The sequence below is a fragment of the Bombus pascuorum genome, chromosome 5 (assembly GCF_905332965.1).
Source record: "Bombus pascuorum chromosome 5, iyBomPasc1.1, whole genome shotgun sequence".
Lineage (NCBI taxonomy): Eukaryota > Metazoa > Arthropoda > Insecta > Hymenoptera > Apidae > Bombus > Bombus pascuorum.
The window spans coordinates 2,830,546-2,854,460 of NC_083492.1; the positions used below are offsets into that span (position 1 = coordinate 2,830,546).

At 38.5% G+C, this 23,915-nt stretch overlaps 1 protein-coding gene and 1 long non-coding RNA gene across 3 annotated transcripts in view; one reads left to right on the top strand and one right to left on the bottom strand.

Annotated features, from left to right (window-relative positions):
• The window catches only part of LOC132907400 (uncharacterized), a 538,994-nt gene that overhangs the window by 73,109 nt on the left and 441,970 nt on the right, over positions 1 to 23,915 (bottom strand). The gene's annotated exons all lie outside the window — the stretch shown is intronic.
• LOC132907517 (uncharacterized) lies at positions 11,633 to 13,387 on the top strand. Its single transcript, XR_009658197.1, has 2 exons — positions 11,633 to 11,762; positions 12,760 to 13,387. It is a non-coding gene; the product is annotated as an uncharacterized LOC132907517 (long non-coding RNA).

Genomic DNA, 23,915 nt, shown 5'->3' on the forward strand with positions numbered 1-23,915 from the left:
AAACGAAGGGTTAATGGTAGAAGAAGAATATTTCCGAGTGGCGTGCAATTTTTATTGCATCGTATTATTTACGGCTATTCGGAGTGGGACGATGACCACGTTGTCGTTTCGGCTGTTCGATGACCAAAGTATAGCTCGTAAAGAAATACGTCTGTGTCTCGTTGCAAATTTGTGTTCCGCGAATGCATCATCTCTGTCGTCCTTATCTTTTTCCCGCATCCCCCTTCGATATTCGTTCGAACGCGTGTCTCTTCTATTTTCTTTGTTCAGTTTCACTTTTAATATCACCGCGTACATTGCAACCCGCCTCTCGCTTATCCCATTGTAACGTATTATCACCGTTTTCACCCTATCAACCTGTTTTGCTTCGCACGATATCGAATCTATCGCATGGTTGGTTAAAACGCGATTAAAAGGCGATTAAAATATGGGAAAAGGGTCGCTGTTGATATCGAAGGATATACGATTCTTTGGTTTTGTAACGTTTATGTAACTTGGCGGCTAAGGGAGAATATTTTAACGCGACATATTAAATGGAAAAAGGAAGGAAATCTGTCAGATTTTAAGATAGGAATCTTTGTAAAAATAGATGGCGAATGAACGAAATTTGGTAAAAAATCAGGAGAGGTTTTAACGTAATAATTAAACTGCGGATGTTCGTGCAATGCTTTTATGAACGTGATTGAAGGAATGGTAGTCTATTATTTTATTATTTAAGCTTTTCTTTCACGTACGTTCGTTTCGGAGTAACGACAGATTTTTTTTTTATAATTATTTATCAAAATTACCCTTAAAGCAATCTTCCTGAGGAACGATTTTAAAGATATTTTGAGGAGTTTCTATATCCCTGGCGGTGAAATATTTAAATTCGAGCTATACATTGAAATTTGTTTGATTAACATGTAAAAAAAAGAACGTTTTTGATTTCTATTTATATTAATATTTTCACATTGCGTTTTCACGCGAGAGCACAGAGAAGGGCGATGAAGTGTTTTTCTTTAAAGAAGAGCCATTCGATGGTCCAATAAATAAACGTATTATTTATTTGAAAAAGTTACGATACAGCTGTACGGTTCTTCGGGAAAGCGTATCATATATATCACAAAAGAATCCCGATGAACTTTAAAACATCAAAGGAAGAATTGTGTTGTCTTCTTTCCAGTTTTCCAGCGAACCTGCAGCTCTGTTCATTCACGAGATATCCTTTCCTCCTTCTACAACTTCCGCGTAAAAGTATCCAGCCAAACGTACCATGTACGTTTATAATCGTTTTGAAAGTTCGATACTTTTCTCGCTGCAACTACGAACAAGGTTTCGATAAGAAAGAGAATGAAAATCATCGCGTCAGATTCGAAAATATGTGACATTATATACTGGATAGTCCAGGTTACGATTATCCTTGTTCCTGCATCTTGCAGAGAAAGGTTCCTTTCACCAGTTATCACCGATAATATCTCGTAGCTTTTCGCACAATCTTTTCTACGTCGTTGCGTCGCGTTTTCTCCGCCGTTCCATTTTCTTTCCTTCGTTTTGCCTACGTTCCGACCTCTCCTTCGATTTTCCCATTTCCTCGTCCGACAGTTGCCGCGTTTCCTTCTCCAACCTGCCTTCCCCTTTTTCTTTTTTTCTCTTTTTTTTTTATATTAATTCTCGTTTCCTTTCAATTCGCTATTTTACTTTCCATTCCCGGTAAAATGCACGGCATGACATTTCTTTCGTGTTTCCGAGTTTACTCCCTTAACGTTATATCCAGCTGCTTTTATCTTTTCATGCACTCTCCGGCTTTCCTTTCAACTTGTGTCTGCCGTACTTTTCTTCCTTCGTTTCGTAACTCGGTTCGCGTTTATATGCTCTTTCTGTCGGATTCCTCGCCTCCTTCCAGATCCCCTGTCCTCCATCTGTCTCTGCCTCTCCATCCCATTTTTCTCTGTTACTTTGGTGCATCTAATTTTCCTACAGAATCCTTCGCAGCATTGTCCACGACACAAAGCAACCGCGCGTTATCCTTTGGAATTTTCGCTAATTTACGCGCCGATTAAGTCTGTATACTTGATCGATTAGAGATTCGTTCTAGAAATGACGATCGACCGATTATAAACTAATTAGAATAAGAAGCTTTGAATTCTGTTTTGTCACGCGAGCCCGTCCCTTAGGAAGAATTTTAATTGGTTCCACTGTGATTAGCCGAATGTAGTTTATGCTGGCAGAAGTAGCCTTTAGTCGATTACTTGCGGCGAAGGGCGTCCTTTCTGCTACTAGTCGGCTACTAGTCAATTTCACGGAAATTGTTTCTGCCGGCTATTTGACAACCGTAGACGATTCTAAGGATTCCTTTGCCGTTGCAACTATTTCAGACGGTCTGTATCTCGAATCGATAGTGGGAAATATAATTTATCGTTACACGGGCTGCTCTCGAGCAATGCCTTCTACGTTGATGGGAAGATTGGTGAAATTCTAGCAGCGAGGGCATAGAAATCTAGTTTGAAGGATCGAAGGATCGTAGTAGTAGAAATGGCAAGCAATATTAGAAAAATGGGAGAAACTTTGATGGAGAGATTGAGATTTCAGCCAATCGTACAAAAGCTTGCAGATTCCTAATATTTTGCGGATAAACGAACATATGGTTCTTGCATCTTTGCTTGAATTTACCGCGTTTTTCGATGTAACGTACACCCTCACTCTATGATCGTCAGGATTGTCACCACGTTTGCTATCAAGCTGAGAAATTTCCAGCTGAGAAAAATTTGCAATCTACCTTTTAAACATAGAAGTTGTACTAAAACTAAAAAAGGAAGAAAAAGGTGTCGAAAGGCTGTCGAAGAGGAATATCTACCACCACTTCTCCGTCGAATTCCTTCGTATGAAACGAATATCAGCGTATCAACGAGATTATCCCAATAATTACACAGCTGGAGTGTCGGCCGACACGCGTTACGTCGAAACGTCGAATGAAATTCCGTGAAATCGATTCGGTGTGAGGAAAACGGATCCCGGAAATTGTGAGACGAAGGATTGAAATGGCCGATAAGCGGAAGGCTGGAGGAAACACGGACAAGGATCGTGCTTATTGATTCGGTCGCTCTTTTCCCTTCTCCTCTGTACGTGGAATCGCTTTTCCCTCTTTCGATCTTGTCAAGAGGAAGAACAATAAACGCTTTCACCTGAGCTGGCTACGTTATCCTCACTGTCGGGAAGAAGTCCGTGTTTCGAGTCAGGCTTAAAGTGGCTCGGTTCCTCGGCTTTCCTAAGGACGCAATTCCCTTGGATCCAGATTACGCCTGGATCCTCCCTCGCTCTCTCTCTCTCGCTCTCTCTTTCTCTCTTTATGTACTTGCGGCGGGGTAAACGGAAAGGAAGCAATCCGGCCAGTGCAAACGACACCCCGCCACGTCAACAAGGATGCTCCGCTGTTCTGCAGATTGCCAGCGAAACCCTTGCGAAAACTTTGGCGGGGATCAAATTCGAGCCAGTCTGTTTTGGTTTTCTGCTTGATGCACGAAACTCGCGCGAATACGAGTTTCTAAGTATTGTATGGAGTTTGTGAATGTTGAGAATTATGGATCTTAATTGGCGAAATAAAAGTAAAGGAACGCTAAGGTTACACTTAGAATTCATATTAAAATAGTTTTAGATTTATTTGATAAACGATTTCCAGGATCTTCGTCGATATACATCTGCACGCGTCTCACCACTTTCTTTGTCTCACCATCTTCCATACCAAACTGCCAACGGAACAGTTACATTCATCTATTTTTCGGTCGCGATCTTAAGATACTCACAGTTAAAGAAGAAATATTAAAATTCAGAATCAGATATAACCCATTAGTTACCCAATTGCTCGACACGACGGATCAGATACGTAGACTAAAAGGACAATACCCTTTAAATTGAAGCATTAGATTCAACTAGAATCAAACATACTATAAACTCTTATAATTCATGTTACAGTACCATGCCAAAATAATTTACTTATAATTCTCAATAAGAATTGATTGTAAGTAGTCTACCAAATAAAAAAAAATCTGTTTTTCAAGACGTCTCACACACTCATATTCACATACGTGTGTCGCTACTACGCGGCTAATCCGGTCTTTTTTCTTTTTTGTTTGGTAGACTTTTTACAATTGTTGAAGTTGTCACCACTTCTAAGAAAACTCTACATCTGGTCTTTTAGTTTTCTCAAGCCATCGACAGTGTATAGACAAAAGACTGGGACGAAGGTAGACCATAAACAGGAGACGATGGCTTCAGGGTTTTTAGTCATAGGGTAACATAGTGGATCAGCTCAATTATATTCCGATTTGTATTTACACTCCAGTATTTAAAATATTTTCTACCTTACAATTTATCCACGCGTTCCTTTGTATTCACATACATCTAATAACCTCAACAACAATCAATTCTCATTGAGAATTATAAGTAAATTATTTTGACGTGGTACTGTAACTTGGATTATAAGAGTTTATACTATGATTCTAGTTGAATCTAATGCTTAAATCTAAAGGGTATTGTCTTTTTAGTATATGGATCTGATCCGTCGTGTCGAGTAATTGAGTAACTAATGGGTTTTGACGGTTGTTAACTCTTGTATTATATCTGTTACTGAGTTTGGATATTTCTTCTATAACTGTGGGTATCTTAAGGTCGCGATGTATCGTTTCGTTGGTAACATACCAAGTAGCATCTATTAAGGGTCTTAGAGTTTTTGATTGGAATGCAATGGGAATTGGATCCCATAGGTCCAAGCAGGTTTTAATACGACTTTATACAGCATTATTTTACTCTGCATGTTTAAGTTGGAGCGTCTGTCAATGAGCCAGTAGAATTTTGTTAGTTTTAATTTCAGTTGTTTGGATTTATCTACGATGTGCCGTTTCCATGTCATTCTTCCATCCAGAATCATAGCCAGATATCTGACTGTATCTTTGTTTGGAATTGGAATATTATTTATGGCCACCTGTGGGCAGGATTGTTTCCGCAACGTGAAGGTTATACGACTGGATTTATTTTCATTTATTTTGAAGCGCTATTTGTGCAACCACTTTTCCATAGAGTCGAGACCTCGCTGGAGAGTTGAGGAGGCAATTATCGGGTCTGAGTGGAATGCTAATAAAGCTGTATCGTCAGCAAATGTCACTGTGGTTATTTCTGTTAAAGTTGATAAATCGGCTAATCTAGTCTAGCACACAAAATTATACATATCTCAACAGTGAAAAGGTTTGGCTCGGTCGTCGTTTTTCGTCCGATAATCGACGCAGACGAGTTAACATTTCCCTGGAGTTGCAACTTGTTGTGACCATCGATAATTTCGTTATTCGTTTAGAAGTTCGCTGATTAAAATATGGCAAACTTTAAATTGATCCGCATGATATTCGCCTGTTTAATTTTGTTTACGACTGTCAACGTTGTTGTGTTAAAAGACCACTAAGATAACCGGCTAAGGAAATTTACTGGCAAGTTTCACGTACAGGAATCGAGAAACTTTATGGAATAATTGATCGCCTATTTCGTCATTCACCAGACAATTTTATCGTGCCTTCTTCCTTGGAGAATTTGACGCTGGTACCGTGATGCAAATATCACAACGAACGCAAGATGAAGGTAGTCTTTGGACCAACGAAATAGCTGACGGATTTATGGCAGCTCGATACTATGGTTAGTTGTTTGAAATTAGTAGAGTGAAAGTTCAACAGCCGACTCGTTTATCTTCACGTTCCTCAGGACGTTTATCAAACGGATCCTTAGACAGAGTTATACCTCTGGTACGAGTGCAATTTGGCAAATTTATCTTTTCTCTGTGGGCCTTTTAGCTCAGAGACGCGTCTTCCCAGGCACATTGCAAAGGGTGTAAGTCGCCAAGAGGATTAAGTCGCAGCATGTTAGACTGCCACTATCGAGAATCTACAAAAAACTCAACGCAATGTTATTTGGCAAGGTTACTAAAAAATTAACGTATCGTATTAGAAGCATAACTAGCTTAATCGAATTATACTGTGATTAATTTAATTTCGGAGATGTAGAATCAAGTTACGAATCTTGCGACGCTCATATACACTCGGGAAGAGGATGCACACATGTGTCTGCTCGCTCTTCGCTCCGTACACGTGCAATGCAAATGTAGTATCTATTTAACAATTACTGGCTCATTGGCAGACGCTCCAACTTTTTTTTTCTAGTTTATTTATTTAAATTTTTACAATTTTTCCAGAAGGACGTCTGGTAAAATATTATATCTTAGTGAATAAAAAAAATAAAAATAAAAATATAGCATGTGGGTGGCTACCCCCAGCGGGGTACCATCTTTGTGTTTGCTAGGTTATATCCTTTATGGACGCTCTAACTTAAGCGTGCAGAGTAAAATAATGTTATGTAAAGCCATATTAAAACCTGCTTGGACCTGTTACGAGGGGAGACGCGATCGCGATTTCGATATACTCGTTAGTTTTAGTTTTAGAGAATCTAAAACGCATTGCGCGCAAGTTTTCGTCTTAGAATATTTCGAGATAAAATATGTGATATTGGTATTTGCAGTATCTGCTATGTTTATGATCGTCGTTCGAAGTTAGTATTGGCATTTTACTTGATTAAATTAGCAGAAAGCAAGAACGGGTTAATTCGAAATAGGAAAATTCCTCTTGCGTGGTACCGCTGAGTCTCAAAACGATCATAAAGTTTGGCTCTAGATAATTTCGCCGATAGATCGTAGGATTTCGGTAACTCCTATTCTAACTGGAATTCTACATCCAATGTACTATATTCTATGAATTAAGTGTATGCTCCCTACTCGCGTAGGATTACAGTCGATTAAATATTTCACTTTCGTAAAGCCAATGAAACTATTCTGCTTACGTAGAATCCTATTATACTTTGTACACCGTCGGTTTGCTACAAGGTCGACGTATTAAAAAAAAAAAAATTGCCAATTTCCTGAAAATAGTCAAATACCTGTAAAAGTCAGTTGTAAATGTAAATTATTTTTTAGAATCGAAATATAATTATTCTACTCGCAAGAATATATTATGCAACAACAGGGATCCTTGAGATTCAAACACTTTTTTATTCTGCTTCTTCGATAACGAGAGATGCAAATAAAAGGTATTTTATTACAGACTTTCAGAAGTTAAAAATTATTATCCAAATTATAGGAGCAAATAAATCTGCTCACAGGTTAACGATCGAATTATTGAAATTAATTAGTTTTCCATTTCGAACGAACTTTTTCAACAATGTATTTCTTCTGCTTTAATTCCTAGTACCCATTTCTCTTTTAGTATTATTTTATGTTTGTCATTTTTTTTTTTTTTTAGAAAATTGCGACATAATTTCACAAATTTGACGGAAGGAAAAGACTTTTGGAATCTTCTAGTTAATAAAGAGTTGAGAAACTTCTCTGTTCTATTTCGTCCTAACAGCGTGACGATGTTTATTAATAGCGAATTGGCTGGAACAGCGTTGTTCATATCGGTGAAAACCAAAATTTGTCGATCGCGCGTTGCCAGAACGTAAAGATATCGCTAGCCAGCGTAAACGCAACGTGTTGTACTTGCATCTGTGTAACGATTAGTGTACTAATAGCGTTCTGCTAAATTATCAGTAATAAAATTAATTGTACGTTGGATCGATATGGAGCTGCTTTTATCGATTAATTGACGCGTTTATCAGTGGAAAAGATGTTCGACAGTGAAAACAGAGTAGTAACCTATTTCGAATTCTGTGAATATGAAATGATTATAAATCACTGATTGAAACAGGAAGAAAGATTCTAAATCCATCTTTTTAAGAGAATCGTATTTTCTATGAGATATATAAACGCTAATTTATAGCTACGATTTTTTAATATCAGATTGTTGCATAATATGTCCTTTTATACGATGAAAGATTTTTTTTCTTTTTTTATTTGGTAGAATTTTTACTATCGATTCTCATTGAGAATTATAAGTAAATTATTTTGGCGTGGTACTGTAACTCGGATAATAAGTGTTTATAGTACGTTTGATTCTAGGCGATGAAAGATTGAAATGAAAATTTTTAAATGAAAGGAATCGTCTTATTTTACATGTTTGCTATCACAATAGAAATTTGTTGGTTGGTGTTCTTGTTAGAAGGAAAGTTTATATTTACGAAGAAAAATGGTTCAAAAATCGATATATTTTACAGTTTAAAAATCAAATAATAAGTAAATAAAAACATTTACCAATTTAAAATAACCAAAGACAATAATTATCAGGAAATTTTTCAATTTTTACGAATGGTTTACTCATACAGAGCTGATTGAATTAAAAACTTGAGAAAGAAGAAAGTAGGTAGAAAAATGCAATTAAAGTTAATGTTCTTGTCCTGTTTGTTTGAACTTTATAATACTTGCGCGATAAGTGAGCTTTTACGTGTCGTTTCAATCTTTTTGCTACTTTGAAATTTGTTCCACAGTCTGAAACATTTGCATCTACAATTTACGTTGCGCATACTCGGAATTTTTGAAACGAAAACGTGGTATTTTACTTTCCTTTTCGTATAAAATGCAACAGAACGATACCTTTTCTTTGTTACCAACTAATTTTATTATTCTCTCCACTTTTATTATTCCCCTTTACATCTTAGAACTCGCATTTCCTTTCAGTTTTTGCTTCTTTATCTTTCTTCCTCGTTTTCGTTTCCCGTTCTACTTTTTGTTTTCTCGCGTCCGTTCCTTTTGCCACATTTTTGATCTCTTGAGATTTCCCTGCACCCTTTTTCTTCTTCTTCTTCCTTCTCTTCTTCTTTCCTTAAATATTTCACGTTCCTTTGAACTCCTCCACTCCATCTCCATCTCCATCTCTACTTCGTTTTGTAATACTTACACTGAAATACTTTTATCGTTTCTCGCTGTCTTTTTGATGTACCTCTTGCATGGACAGCAGAATTTTGTACACACACCTGTACCCTTGCGAATTTCACGAAATTCGCAAACTTCGACAGTAACATTTCATTAAAGGTTCTACACAAATTTGCACGTGCTAAATTTACAATTAGCGGTATTACAATTTGCTTGAAAATTATAATAATCTATAATAATTAAAGAACCGCTTTGAAATGCCAGATGATGTAAATTAATAAACTTTATGGACTCGCTCGATTCGAATTAACATCGATATCCTTTATTTGCAATTTTTGCCTATTTGTAAGATATTTCCAAATATTCGATTCCGTGTTTCTGAATTGAATAAAAATTTACTTTTATTAATCTACATTGTAATATTTTCTTTATCATCCAGTCAAGTTAATTCCACTTTCTTTCTATCGTTTTGTATCATCGCCAAACAATGCAACACGCAAGCATCGCGCGATCAAAAATTTTAAGACCAATCGCAAACAACAACATCTAACGACTTCAATTTCAACGGTTGCGAAAGCATCGAGCAAACAATTGGAAAAGCTTTCCACGGCAAACACATTGTATTTATCGTCGCGTCGAAGTATAAATAAGAACTTAGTTTCAACAAACCGTGCAACTGTAACTTGCCCTCCAGTTCCACCTACAATTCACCGTTGTACTTTAAATTCCGATACATCACGGATATTTCGTAGCAACGTTGTTCTGATCTAGGTCGTTGGACTCCATCGGCGATCTATACCGTAACATTTGTACGATTTGTACGAAAGTCTTCCTCCATTTAGCGGAGGCGAATGTGATCCTGAACCTAGTGAACGCCATTCTATTTATTAAATTCCTCTGTGAATTTTATGGCGACAGCCATCCAAGTGCCTCTTGGAGTGTAACTATTCACCACGATCGTCGTCAGGAAAGATTTTCACGTATTAGTTTGCCTGAAAAGTTTCTTTCGTTTTATAAGAAAATAATAGACGCGCAATGTTGTTTGTTTTATATTAGTTTATTAAATTATGCACGAACATAATGATATAAATAGAACGAAATGGATGATGCTTAATTCAATAAAATAATATAAAACAGAAATTGTTCATCTATTATCATATTATGAAACGAAAGAAACTTTTCGGACGACCTAATATCTTTTATCTTCTGTATAAAAATGTTCATTTGTTATTTTTTATTTTTAGTTCTACAGCGATGTTGATAATATCGGAATTTTTTCTCCCCTATATATTATTTTATCGTATAAAGTTTGTTTGAAATAGACAGCTTGCTCTCAAAAAAATTTTGTTTAATCAACGCTGTGAAAAATATTTTTGAGCCGCAGAGGATTAATAAGTCGAGTGAGATGTTTCTTTTCGTTTTACTTTGCACCTCAATATCACCAATATACAGCCATAAGTTTGCACCTAAACAATCCAATGCACATATTATGCAAAATATATAAAATAGTTAAAATATCATATTCGTTGTAACGTTTAGTGAGCAAAACAAATATCTCCCGAAGCTCCTTTTTTTTTTAATACTATTTACAGTAAAATGAATTTGCATGAACATCCGCAATCTATTGATTTGGATTACGTCGATGATACGATGATATTTAAGACGTGAAATTTATGGCACCACGTTTGCCTCTCGCGCTACGTTGTTGGAACAATCGCTTGGAATCTTTCGCTCATGAAAGCTCTCGTTTCTTAATGCAACGATATTTTAGACCAATTGGCCACAGTATCCTTATTGAATCAAGCGTTAAGTTGACTCTCGACACGTTTTCTGCGTATCAAGACACAAGATGCATCAAAAACTCGTTAAAGTCGGTGAGTTGACCCATGGCGTGGCGTTATACTCGGAAGAGAAAGAGAGACGAAAAACGCGGCAATTACCGTGGACAGGCAGCGGCGACAGGCAGTCGCGTCGTTTCCTTTTACCCAGAGGCACCTTGAAAGATTCAGCAAACCAGAAACTTCGTGGAGGAAGAAAGGGTGGGAAGAGAGAAGCGCGCGAAACGTAGTTACGAGCTGCAAGAAAGCACAAAGCCAGCAGCACACACGACGCGACGAGCGTCGTGCAGAAGCGTGAAAAAATTTCGGATTTTAGGATCGTCGCTGGCAGAGAAAACAGACGTGGCATCGATTTGTTTGCTCGACGAGGATTCGTTTAACTTTGTATTAACATTCCCGTGGAAAACTTTTAGGAAACTTTCGCAGATCTTGCTCGCTCGGCGAAGTCTTTTCTTCGGACGAACGCGTTCGGAGTTCCTTGTTTTTTCTTCCCTTTTTTCCTCTTTTCGATGAGCTGGTGGGGCTGTTTGGAAAAACATAGTGGAATTTCTCTGTAAATTCTTCCGTAACTAGTCATTGCAATGGAAAAATGAAAATTACGTGATTATTTTTTATCGTTGAAAAAGGAATTGCCTCTACTTTTTCGGATTAAGCGCGCCAAAGGATTAGTTTCCATCAAACGAATTTTTCACATTTCGCAAACAGTTCTTTCGATACGAAGAATTGTAGTTTCAAACACTGAAATAGATTTCACTGGTATTCCGCGTTTAATATTCCGGCAATTTATTCCAACGATTATTTCCGTATTTAACGAACGTCGGGTATGAAAAACACGATTTGCCGAAAACAAGGAGCAAATTATTGAAATCACGAGAAACTGAGGATAAAAGTAATCTCTGAGTAGCTCGCGGTACCTTAATCACATCATCGATCAAATTCAGATTGCAACAGTTTAAGAAATTACATGTTTCATTGAGGATGCCATGGGAGTATTTTTATTATTCGAAGCATATAATGGCAAAATAATAATAAATTGACGATGTAGGACAACATTCTTCCCCAATGGACCGTTTATCTCATTGGTGGTCACCGGTGACCACCGTGGCGCCTTGGTAACAGTCGATGGCGATATATCGTAACGAGGCTTCGTTTATTTCAACAATCCATTCGCATTCGTCGTTTCGTCGTAAGCAAAACATGCAGAATATACAGGGTGCGCCGTTAGAATCCGGACAAAAGAAGTTTTGTGCAGAAAGTTGTTTATTTAAGTCAATACACAAAAACACATGAAAATGTTGTTATATCTCATTTAAAGGGTCCTTGCTGAGAACTTTTATTCTATGTAACCACCCTCTGCCTCTATGACCTGCTCTATTCTTGCTCTAAAGCGCGAGCACGCTGACTTCAACTGGTCGCGTTTAATTGTCGCGAATTCTGACTCGATAGCAGCTCGTAGGGAGTTGACGTTGGGGTGCCTGCATTTATTAGTTTGTCTCTCGATAACGCCCCACACGTAATAGTCCAATGGGTTTAGGTCGGGACTGTTAGGAGGCCAGAAATCTTTCGACCAAAACATGTCCACATTGTCAGAGAGCCAATTTTGAACAAGATGACTTGTGTGAGCAGGTGCGCCATCTTGTTGAAATAAATACGGCCTTCCAGAAGCCGTAATTTCCATCCACGGCTTTATTACTGTCTTCAGGACCTCCAAATAAACCTCCTTTGTGATTCTTTCGCCTTTTTGGAAGAAGTGCGGAGGCATGACGTCGCCCTCACTTGAGACAACGCTCAAAACGTGAACACTTGCTGGAAATTTGGTTTTGCCCACAACAGGAACATCTTCGAGATTGTGGGCCAGCCAACGTTCGTTCCTCCGATTCACTTTGGCATCCACCCGGCGCGAAGACTTTCTATAATCGCCGCTCTTCTATCGTATTCCGGGTTTTGCTTAACGAGTTCTGTCATTTTGAGGTTATAGAAGACTTATTGACATATTTAACTAACTTCAGAGTCAATCAGCACAAACATCTGAATTCTAATATGGTGGGAACTACAAATTGAATTCTGTCCGAATTCTAACGGCGCACCCTGTATTGTTGAAACGCGTAGAAGATATTAGTAAACAGTATTACGATCATTTTTAAGATTTCGACGAAACATTCGGCTGAAATGGTAGAGGTAAAAGAAAATTATGTTTGTGATAAACCAATGGTACTGGTAGATCACAACGGAGGAAAATGTGTTGCAGATTTATCAGATCAAACGATAGCATATTGTACACTACACAGAAGAACCCTCGAGTGGTATATAAAATTAACTTTAGAGTTATTGTTAAATACTTCAATTTCAAACGCGACGATACTCCATAAACAAGCGACAAAAACAAAAATCAAGGTATCGGATTTTAGAATGGCACTCGCGATGCACCTTACACAGTGCCATGCACCAGAGCCGTGAAATATACTTATTCGATAAAGATCGCGACACGAAATGCAGAAGAAAGAAGAGCAAGCGTATCTGGCACGAAAATTTTGCAGAGAGTGGTATAAAAAAAGTGTTAAACAGTTAAGATCAAAAATTGCTAAGAATCGGACCAAAAAGGTGACCACTTATCGTCCAAATTGCATCGACGAGCCACATTTATGTTTAAAGTGTTTTAACACAATGCACCGTTAGATGCAACATTTGTCCTCATTTTTTTTTATCGATATTCTAATAAAAATGTTTAATTGTTCAATAGGACACTTTTTGTTTCAGAGTATCTTCTATTTATCGGTTATGTTCAAAATGCCCTAACTGTCAATTTTTATTCAATTTTCACAATTGTAAGAAATTCAAGCCCTCTGGTTACCAATGACCACCGTGACGTCACGGGAGAAACCGTGGGCGGTCGTAAATGACCAATGTGGCAATCAAAGTGTTAACCGTTCGAGTCATTGAAAAAGCAGGATCGAGAAATCTCGAATAGCGCGATAGCCTTGTCTTAATCGATTGCGATGAGAATCTCGTCATATTTGTTACTTTATAAAATACATATATAAATATTTATAAATATTTCAAGTTTTGCCGAATAAAAATTATTGAGAAGATAACAACGAAATACAAAATACCGTGAGTCGTCGTCCGTAGCGTTCAAATGCACCAAGACTCTTGGACGCAAAATCGAAAGAGCGCGTTCGTGCTGCTTGGCACTCAAACGGTTAAACACCACTGTGAGATTCTATTAGTCATCGACGTCTCCGTTTATTTCCAAGGAACTCGAATTTTTTACCATCCAATCGAATTTATCATTATTTCGTGGTATCGCGGAAAGAAAAAGACGAAAGGAAAAGATAAGAGTTCGATCGCGATGCGGACGCTTCTTGGACGATGACGCAAGCATACAATCTTACTGTGAAAATTCCTCGATCGGATAGAATGGGATTGAAAATGGCTGTAAAGGCTTATCGGAATCGTTGAACGTTTTACGTACCGTAGATCCAAGATATATCACATTCTTCTCCTCTTTTGAGTAGAATCGATGGAATATCTTTGGGATTATAACGACTGTTCTTTCTGACACGAAAAGGTTCTACGCGTATTTTGTCGAGTATGTCACATACATTCGAATAAAGTTGTTGTTTGAAGCTAATGACTCGAATAAATTGACTTTTGTAACAATGGCCTTTGTATACTATTCGTTTGGTGTAAGGGACTTTCTCGTTTTTAAATTAAAACTAACGAGCAACCATGGAAGTTTGGAACTTTTGATCAACGAGGCACTCCGGAAATGTGTTAACGTCACATAATGGTTCGAGTTTAAAGGTGTACTTTGAATTAATTAAAATTTCTTAAATTGTGATGGATCCGGTATACCAACTTATGAATAAAATATAGCGCGGAACGAATATATTAAAGCGTGAATTATTATCACACAGAGGCTAGTTGAAACGAATTGTTTTATTTGGATATAACACGTTTCTTCCCTGGATGGTAGAAATTTCTGAAGATATTTGTATATACCGAGAGTACTTGAATCGCTGTATAATGATGAAAGATATGGATATCCATCGGATATTCATGGAATATCTTGTGCCGATCAGACCACGGGACACTGAAAGCGAGAGAACGTCTAAGTGTGATATACTTGTTCTCGAGGAGGAATCGATAGGAAAAAGGAAAGCCGGCCAAGAACCAGAAACCGAATATAAAAGGAAGCATAAAACGTTTGCACTTCAATTACCCGTCAATCTCGGTAAAAGGTGATTTCAAGTTAGCTGCGCTTCTCATTTGAATACGATGTTCCAAGTACCGAAACGTTAGACAAATTAATTGGATATCGCGAGCTTTTCAACGGGCGTACGTTTCTTCGTAAATTTTCAATTATCCGTTAAAACGATTTTCCGCTTACCGATAGGAAACTTATTTTCCAAGACAACGATATTAAAAGTTTGTTCTAACGGAAGATACGATTCGCAAGACGCAAAGTACATCGTTTTATAATTTGAGAATTATAAAAGGAGATTTACATGACGTTGGAAACGATCGGTTGTATCGGGTTGGCCAATATTATCAACTAATGAGAAAATCGTCAATCGCTTAGTTGCCAACCCAATAGCAACACGATGTCGATGCGTTAGAGATTAACGTTAGAAAATGGGAACGTCAAAGCGAAGAAATGATCGCCTATCATCGATAGGCTGTGTAGACTTTGCGATTCGAATCACGCGCGATGTAATTCGTTTTATCTACGAGGTGTTTCTTTAGAAGATCGTAGAAGACACGATACCGACCAAAGGTCTGTAAATTTGTTGCAGTCACGAGTCTTTGGACTCTCGCAACTTCGTAGACTTTAAAACTAAACGTACGGGAAGGAAGTGTATTAAACATAAACGAAACACTTGGAAACGTAGGAGGAACACAAAGAGACACGCAATCTCTTCACGCGACAAAATTTACTAGCCAGAAGCCTCGAGACGACCTTTTTTTCTCTCTCTCTTTTTTTTTTAAGTAGTTAAAGCTTTATACCGCTCGTCATCGTAAATGGGTGGGGAAACTGTAACCCTTTTCGCTGGAATGGAATACCCCACGGCGAAATCTAACTTTCTTTCGCCTTTTCCCTCTCCCCTTGGTTCTTTTTTCTCCTCGTGTTTTCTCCACCGGCGAACTATAAAATAGAACAAGATCGTTTTGAAAGGCTAACATGGGCGTTCGTTAGTCCTCGGATCTTCTTTACATTTCAATTTATGCGTCGCATGATAGAAAAAGAGAACAACAGGCAACGTGTTTATTTCTGGAACACGCGCGTAAACCACGAAACTTTATTGCCCAATAAACTTGCGTTACGTTTGAATCGCGCGTTTCCCAGAAGCCTTCGCTCGGATTATACGTCCCTCTCTTATCTTCGGAATCTCGAGCGAACTTTGCTAGCATTTTTATCAATTTTATCGTTTGAAGAGCGCCGAGCGAGCGGAGGATTTATAGCGCGAAATACACCGTTTAAGTTTATGTTGAAATCGATTTTATCTGGCAATGGAACCATTCGGAAGGATGATTTTTCATTTATACGAGTACACTTTTTAAACGTGTGCGCAACCATCGAGTCTCTCGGTACTTTCTGAAAATAGTATACAGCTCACGATGCTACTTACATATGTCTATGAAGCTTACGCGAGAAAAATATCGATTTTGTCGATTTGAATTCCAAATTTTCTTGATAAATATCGTATAATTTAAATCACGTAACTTAACCAACACTTGGCTTGCTTCGCTCGTAGATATTACGTTTCTCTTGGATCTCCAAGCGTTTAAATAATAAGTCCCTTCTCCAAACCTGTAAATGTCACGAAACGAGGTGATACGTCTTCGTTACTGCTATCGCTGGTTTCATCCATCCCCCGGTTGCTTACGTAACATGTTTTGCAAAATAATTTTGTCGTTGGTCAGAGTTTCCACCGAATTCGAAGCGTATTGTTAGCTAGCCTTATCGTAAATCATCGTGGTATCATGCGCAGTAAAATTTAGTTAAACTCTATTTCTTTAATGGTATTCATGAAAAATGTGAATTTGCATAAACACCCGCGATCTACTTATTACATATAATATTTTAATACGACACATTGTGTTAGGATAACGGAACGTTCGCATAAGAGAACAAATATTCAAATAAGTAGAATGTTTGCATAACAGAGGTTCCGCTATGTTAAAATATTCACGGTACAAAAGCAAAGGAAAGAAAAAGGCAAACAAAACAAAAAAAAAAAAGAAGAAAAGAAAAGAAAAAAGGAAAAGTAATTTCCAGAAGTCCAAATGAAATTACTGTCACGAAAGTTTAGCACCAGTTGGAAATCAGATTTTCACACTTTACGACAGTAATTTTGTCAGGTAAATAATTAGACTTCTTTCGGAGAAACAAGTCCGCGCGTGCGACACGAGTCGCGACCTGCACTTTTTCCATTTATCCTGTTTATACGCTAAGAGGAATTTCACCTTTAACCTTTCTAAGCTTTAGTGGACGCGGTCTGTCCCGCACAATGAAGAAGACTTAGCGGAAATTTGTCTCATGATAAATTAAGCGCTCGAGAGTGCTTAATTTCACGAGTGCTTAATGCGCTGCGAACTGGGACGCTTTTTGCGTTACGTTCCTCAGAAACGCTAAATTCGTCACTTGAAGCTCGCTGGGCTCACAGCTTCTGAAACTAAATTACGATGTTTGCTGTTTTACCACGGTAAACTCGCGTTATCTCAGATATCTTGGGATTTCATAGTTTCAGATGATCTATCGTTCTCTATGATTATTTCGCAGCATTAGCACAGCTTATTCGAATAATGTAGCATCCGTGGGACGTTTAATTAGGCTGGAAAAGTCATTGTTCAAAGAACAAGCATACGCACGGTCATCGTTAATCATCGTTATATCGCCTTTGTTTAAAATTACTTGTCTTTCGTCTAGGAATCTTTTACTTTAATTTATCTTCCAAGTTCTTCATTTTACACAGACGTATTTGGTTTAGCTTCGATTCACAATCCGAACTGACAATCATTACATGCAAATTGCGTGTACAATTTCGAAATTACGTAGACGACAATTTTAATAGTTGCATTCGCTAACGTATCTACGTTTCGTATAGTATTAGGTTGTCCGAAAAGTGTCTTTTACAACGACGCATCTTTATATAAACGTGAAATCGTTGTGATCTTTATTTTGATAGAAGAAAATGGATCGTAGGTAATTCGATAAAATAATATAAAAGGAAAAATGTGCATTCATTATAAAACGAAAGAAACTTTTCGAACGACCTGATACGTTGAAATTGTTACCAAGATGTAAAGAGAACCTTTTAACAAGTAAACGAGTACAGGGAAATGAGATGGATATTTAAAATTATTTTTTCATAGCCTTATGGCATATAAATCAGCTATTTTAGTGGTTCGTTATTTGAAAAATCATAAAGTTAAATTAAGTAGTTAGTGGAATCAAGTAGCATGCCGTTAAGTATCTAGTAAATCTATGGTGTAGTTAAGCAGCCGCAAAGAAAGATCATAAAACAAGGGTTTAATACACCCTTCTACCTCTTTATCGACTTACTTACTTGGAGAATATTCTTACAATTTACGCAACAACTACATTCTAAATTCTTCTCAAGCTTTTAGATTTTCAATATTCGATGCGTCTTTTGTCTCGCGAGTCCAACTAATGTCTCATCCAACCGATACCATCGCTTCGTTTTTCTGTTGCACGCGGAGTATCGTAATTTGTAGCTGCGACACTCGAACGAAGCTCGCTAACGACAAAACTAACAAACTATTAATCGCAGCCAGAATGCATTATCGTGTGACGGGTGGCATAAAATCGAATAACACGTTGTTACGCTTGGAAAGCATCCGTGAACTCTGCGAAATAACTTGTGTTCACGCGTGTCTCGATAGTCGTGCAGGTTCGAGCTGCCGATTCGTCAGGATAAGCCAGGCGACTTTCACTCTGCGTGTCCCATCGGCTCTAAAGAGCACGAAAGTAATGTTACAGTTAAAAAGGCGCGCACACGGGTCGATATTGACGAGGAGGGTGGGCGCACCTGTACGACGAGAAATAACAAGCTATAACCGCCGTGCAACGTCGCATAAGTTAGGTGCAATGGTGCAATTATTCTGTGCATTTCGATGCGCTATCGATGTTGGCAAAGTGCAAGTCGGCCAAGTGGGTTTCGTGAGAGGTGTAAAGTCACATGATTTTTCGATCAGAAGTACTTCGCGGTTTCAACGTCGATTTTCTAAGCCGATTAATTCCATATCCGTCGCGTTGTTTACTTTGTCGGATTAGAAGGAAATGTTCCTTTGTTGTGTAAATATCGTAATAATGATAATTGTTGTGATAATAAGGTCGTCCGGAAAGTTTCTTTCGCTTTATAAGGAAATGCACAATATTTTCCGTTTTATATTATTTTATCGAATTACGTATGATCCATTTTGTTCTGTGGAGGATGATCGGTCGTGTGGTAGTTTAAATGACGAGATTACTCGATGTTGAAACCGTCAACTATTTTAAAATAATTATAAATACAGAGTCAACCCTAGATTGCTCGATATGAGTCGTTAAAAGAATGTTCGCTAAGACGCTCGCTACTAACCGATTCGCTAAAGACTGTGCGTCGATCGCTAAATAAATCCCTCGAGACTGAGACCGAAGAACTGGTCACCTTACGATCGTGTTCGTTTATTTATACTGGTCGAGGTGGTACCGGTAAGTTTCCATTAGCCTTTGTTCGACGGTTACCTGTAGCGACGACATTGTTTTGCAAGGAGTTGGTTTATTATTACATTAAGTATATCCTAACGATGTTGGTACTCCGAGGCAAAACAACAACGTGGCTCGAATTGTCGTCTAGCTCGTGCGAAGCTGCAGCTTTTTCAAACTAAAGATCACAACGTTCGACAGATTAGGTTTCACGTTTGCGTAAAGATGCGTCGTTGTAAGAGACGTGTCCGTAAAAGAAAGACACTTTCCGGACAACCTAATAGTCGCGATAGGAAATTTTGGTTTCGCCTGTGCAGTAAACTTTGCGATTCGAACGACACGCGATGTAATTATCTACGAAGCGTTTCTTTAGAAGATCGTAGAAGACGCGATATCGACCAAAGGTCTGTAAATTTTCTTAAATATACGTATGTATAGTAGTTACGAAAAGTATCAGCGCATATCTCTATCGTACAATGAAGCGTTTTTTTTTCTTTTATCAGTTCGCTAGTGTACGTACCTGTTATTATCTAAACGATAATTTTCTAGCGGTTCTGACGAATATTTTGTCAATATCAGTGGCAACGTGATAGTAGTATCGATACGAAAGACTAGAAATCTTCTTCTACGAGATTTCTCATTCCTGTCGTTTCTATTTGCTGATTAAAAAAGTTTTTCTACCCGAATAGTCGTCGAGTCGAGCGAATCGAAAATTGTGGAACGAAGGAGGTTATTAAAATTTGCGAAAGAAAGTCAGCTAGCTGCAGGTACCAAAGATACTTTTAACTCAACCGTACCTTTCGTCAGAAAAATATACTTTCGAAGCTCCTCGTCGAAAGACTCTACGAAACGTAAAGATCCTAAAAGGATTAAAAGAAACGAGCGAAACGGACAGTCGAAGAAATAAAACAATTTCCACGTCGATCGATGGTCGCGCGTAATCGTCACCGATTATCGCTAAACTTCATGTAAAAATAATAATACAAGAATTCAAGGAATAAATAAGAAAGTCTGTTGAAAGGAGGAATAATAATATGAGATCAATTACGCGAGAAGAAAGTCGAGAAGTTGTACTCGGAACTTGCGCACAGTCTTTTAAGTTGAAGGCTGAGTAAGAAGCTCGGAAGGTAACAAGACGATCAGACTTAATTTTCATAGGTCGCCTTCGTCTGTTTATCGCGTGGCTGTTGCTGCCTGTGGCATTCGCGTAATTCCAGTTAGAAATACGCCAGCAGAAAAGGAGGATTGCGAGGCTATCCGAGGTGTTGCTTCTGTTACTTGGAAAGTGTATATTTCAATGTCGGCGCAGAGGGGGTACAACCGGCCGGGTCGGCCATTTGCAAGCTTACCGAGTAGTCTATACGGTTTAGGAATAGCGAAACAAGTATTTATAGCCCGCAGCCGGCGTGCACAGACGCTCGCAGACAAACAGAACCGAGGTACACGGACAGGGAACGAAGAAAGGATAAGGAGGCGGTGGCGGCGGCGGCGGCGGTGGCGTAACCGGAAGATTAATTGGAGGTGGAGTTGACTTCTGAATAAGCAGGCCCAGCTGCAGCGAGCGCCTTGCCGAAAGAACGAGAAAAAGATTAGGGGAACAATGGTGACCGCTTTTATTTTACCGGTAGCTTTAAACAAAGCTGTTACTGTTCGTCCAATACGAAGACGCGAAGTTAACCGATTGCGGAAAACTGGCTAAGAAACCGACAAAAAGCTGAAGCAAAAGGAGGGAAGACGTGGCATGCGGTGGATAAGATGTAGCCAGATGGTAAATTAAACGCTTTTTAAAGTTGAACGTCCGGATAGACCAATGTGATATGTCTATACACCGTCGTTCGCGAGTAGAGTAGCGGGTTTTTACGCGCATTCGTATTTATAAAGCAACTATATTTGCGGTATTTTGTGTATTTCTGCATATTACGTGGCTTCTGTCGGTTTTTCTAATTTCAATTTTCTATAAATGCATAAAAATCCGCGATTCGTTGGTATCAGCATTTACAGAAACCAAGATGAACTAGAGAAAGCACCAAGAGATTAACAAAATGTCTGGGATTACTAGTGTTTCGTTCGCTCGCGGAGAGACGCGATCGCGAGGAGGCACGTCAACGGGAGTCGTAAATTCCCGTTACGATTAGACGATCGACGTTAGGATAATAGAGGTAGTTAAATTGAATATGACACTGATATAACAAATTATAAGTTACAGTTTATTCCAACAACTTTGTAATGAATATAGCTACACTGGTGCGTACGTACGAGTTAAGTAGGTGACTGATCTAAAGGTGGAAACCCGGTCAATGGATATGACCGTTCGAAAGATGGAAAATCAGTGCCATCAGTGACGACATAAAAGATATAACTTAGAAAAAAAACGAAGCTGGCACCCCGCTGGGGGTAGCCGCCCACATGCTATATTATTTTTTATTTATATTTTTTTTTTCTTCACCAACAAGATATAACACTTTATCAAATGTCCGCAAGGACAAATTGTAAAATAACCAAAATAAAATAAAAAAAAAAAAAAATCAGTGACGATGCTGTGGCGGAGGAAAGCCAAGGATGGGTGTGTCTAGCGCACGGAACCATCGGATTTGTTAATGACGATTTTAGCTAGGAAAGTGAGGACAATAGACGTTGCTTCTGATTGAATAATAAACGGTTGGTGGACTAGGAAGCCGTTTTCTTAGCCGCCCTCGAGAGAAAGTCGCTAACGGAAGATACCGAAGGTGAGAGAAACCAACTTTCCCGTATCTTCCCGTAGTAGACAATTAAAACTATTCGGTGAAAGAATATTTGGTCGATCTGAAGGACGTTAAATAGAAAATGCCTGGGATTTATGGAGGGTTCTTGAGATTATTGATGGTACACGGTAAGGATGTGAAGACATCTAATTGCCATCCTGCCCGCGACGTGTGGCCCGGTCCAGGCAGAGAATCGGCCGACGTAACAATTTGTTTGTTTGAAATTTTGTGATACAAAGAGAATCTCGGTATTCGCGATATCAGATTCTCCACTCCGCTTGTCGTCTTTTGGTTCTATGTCGTAAATGATCGACAGACTCGGGTCTTTAGCTGTTTGATTCATCCAAACTTTCCGCGATCAGCTTCAAAGCACAGGATCGTAGCCGTCGATATTTTGGATTGGGGTTAGTTAGGTTTATAGAATAGCCGCGTCTGATTTAGTAGTATAAGAATCCTCCCAAATTAGCACTCAACACCTTTTGTTACATTGGCTTGGCAACCAAGTGATTGGGGATTTTGTCAATACCACCTAATGACAGCATCCGCGATCACTTAGTTGCCAGCCCAATATAATTTTTAATTTATTATTTTCCTGCGATTGTCAGAAATAGATCTGGCCAATTTCATGGAATTTAAATGTCACGGAATGAAACGACCAAGTAAATTTCCCGATGGCTTCGACGGCTCGATCTTCCCAATCGTTTTCTCTCTGTTTTGATTTGCAAGGAGAACCCGATGGGATTTAACCTTCGCCTGCAGAAACGAGTTCCGTTTATCATTGGAATTTTAACATGTTCCCTAGCAACATCGACAACCATAGAACTCGACGTGTTCGCGTGTGTTTTATTCGAGGCGAATCCCCTTGTTTCTTTCTTGTTTCGCGTTAATCTACGTTTGGATTGTGTTTATGTTTATATAGAGCAGCAGGAATAGCGCTCGACGATGTTTGAATTCCTTTCCGATTATGAACGTAAAATTTAAATGAACTGCGTTCGGACGCTTGATTCGGTTAATGGCGCACACCACGAGAGCGCGCATATTTCAAGAATAAATCGAAATTGTAAATAATTGGAGCTCTATCGCGCAGCAGTTTGCACGCACATGTTAAATTCTCATTTCTCAGCTATAAATTTAAATTGTACAATTCGGTTTTTCGTATTAATTGCCGCTCCAACGATCTTCGTATTGTGTACTGGTCGATAATATACGGCAGATCGTACGTTCTCATTTTTTCCGCCGTGTTTCATTTGAAACTGAATGGCGTTGAGTTATCGACGTGTAAGTTGACATTCGATAAAAATATCGTCTTTGAAAAAATCGCCATGAGAAAACGGAGATTTTATAAAAAACCTAACGAGAACGAAGTATCCATTTTAGTTTAATTTTAGTTTGTCGTTGGTTGCCAAGGGAAATTGGAGCAGAACGCGAACATCATGTTTAATTTTAATATAATTGCAATTTTCCTCGAGCTTACTATAAATTCGCAGTCACGTTGCCTTACATTGGTTTCTAGAAAACTCGATCGAGTATTTTCTGTTAGGATCGGTAATTAAAAATCAATTTTACGGTTCACCCCTTGTAAGTTAATTTGCACGTTGCTAATTCGATTGCTCGGCTCGCTGACTCAAGCTACGTTAGCTTTGATTTCGAGAAATATGTGACGAACAGGTTGAAACTGCGCGGGAGTTTGATTACTAGAGACCCGTTTACACGAATATGATTATCCAGTTTGATAAACGAATCTGTCAAATCGTACGAATAATTGTTTCGCAGTGTCTCCGCCAGAAGAAATTCAGCTCGACTACACGTCA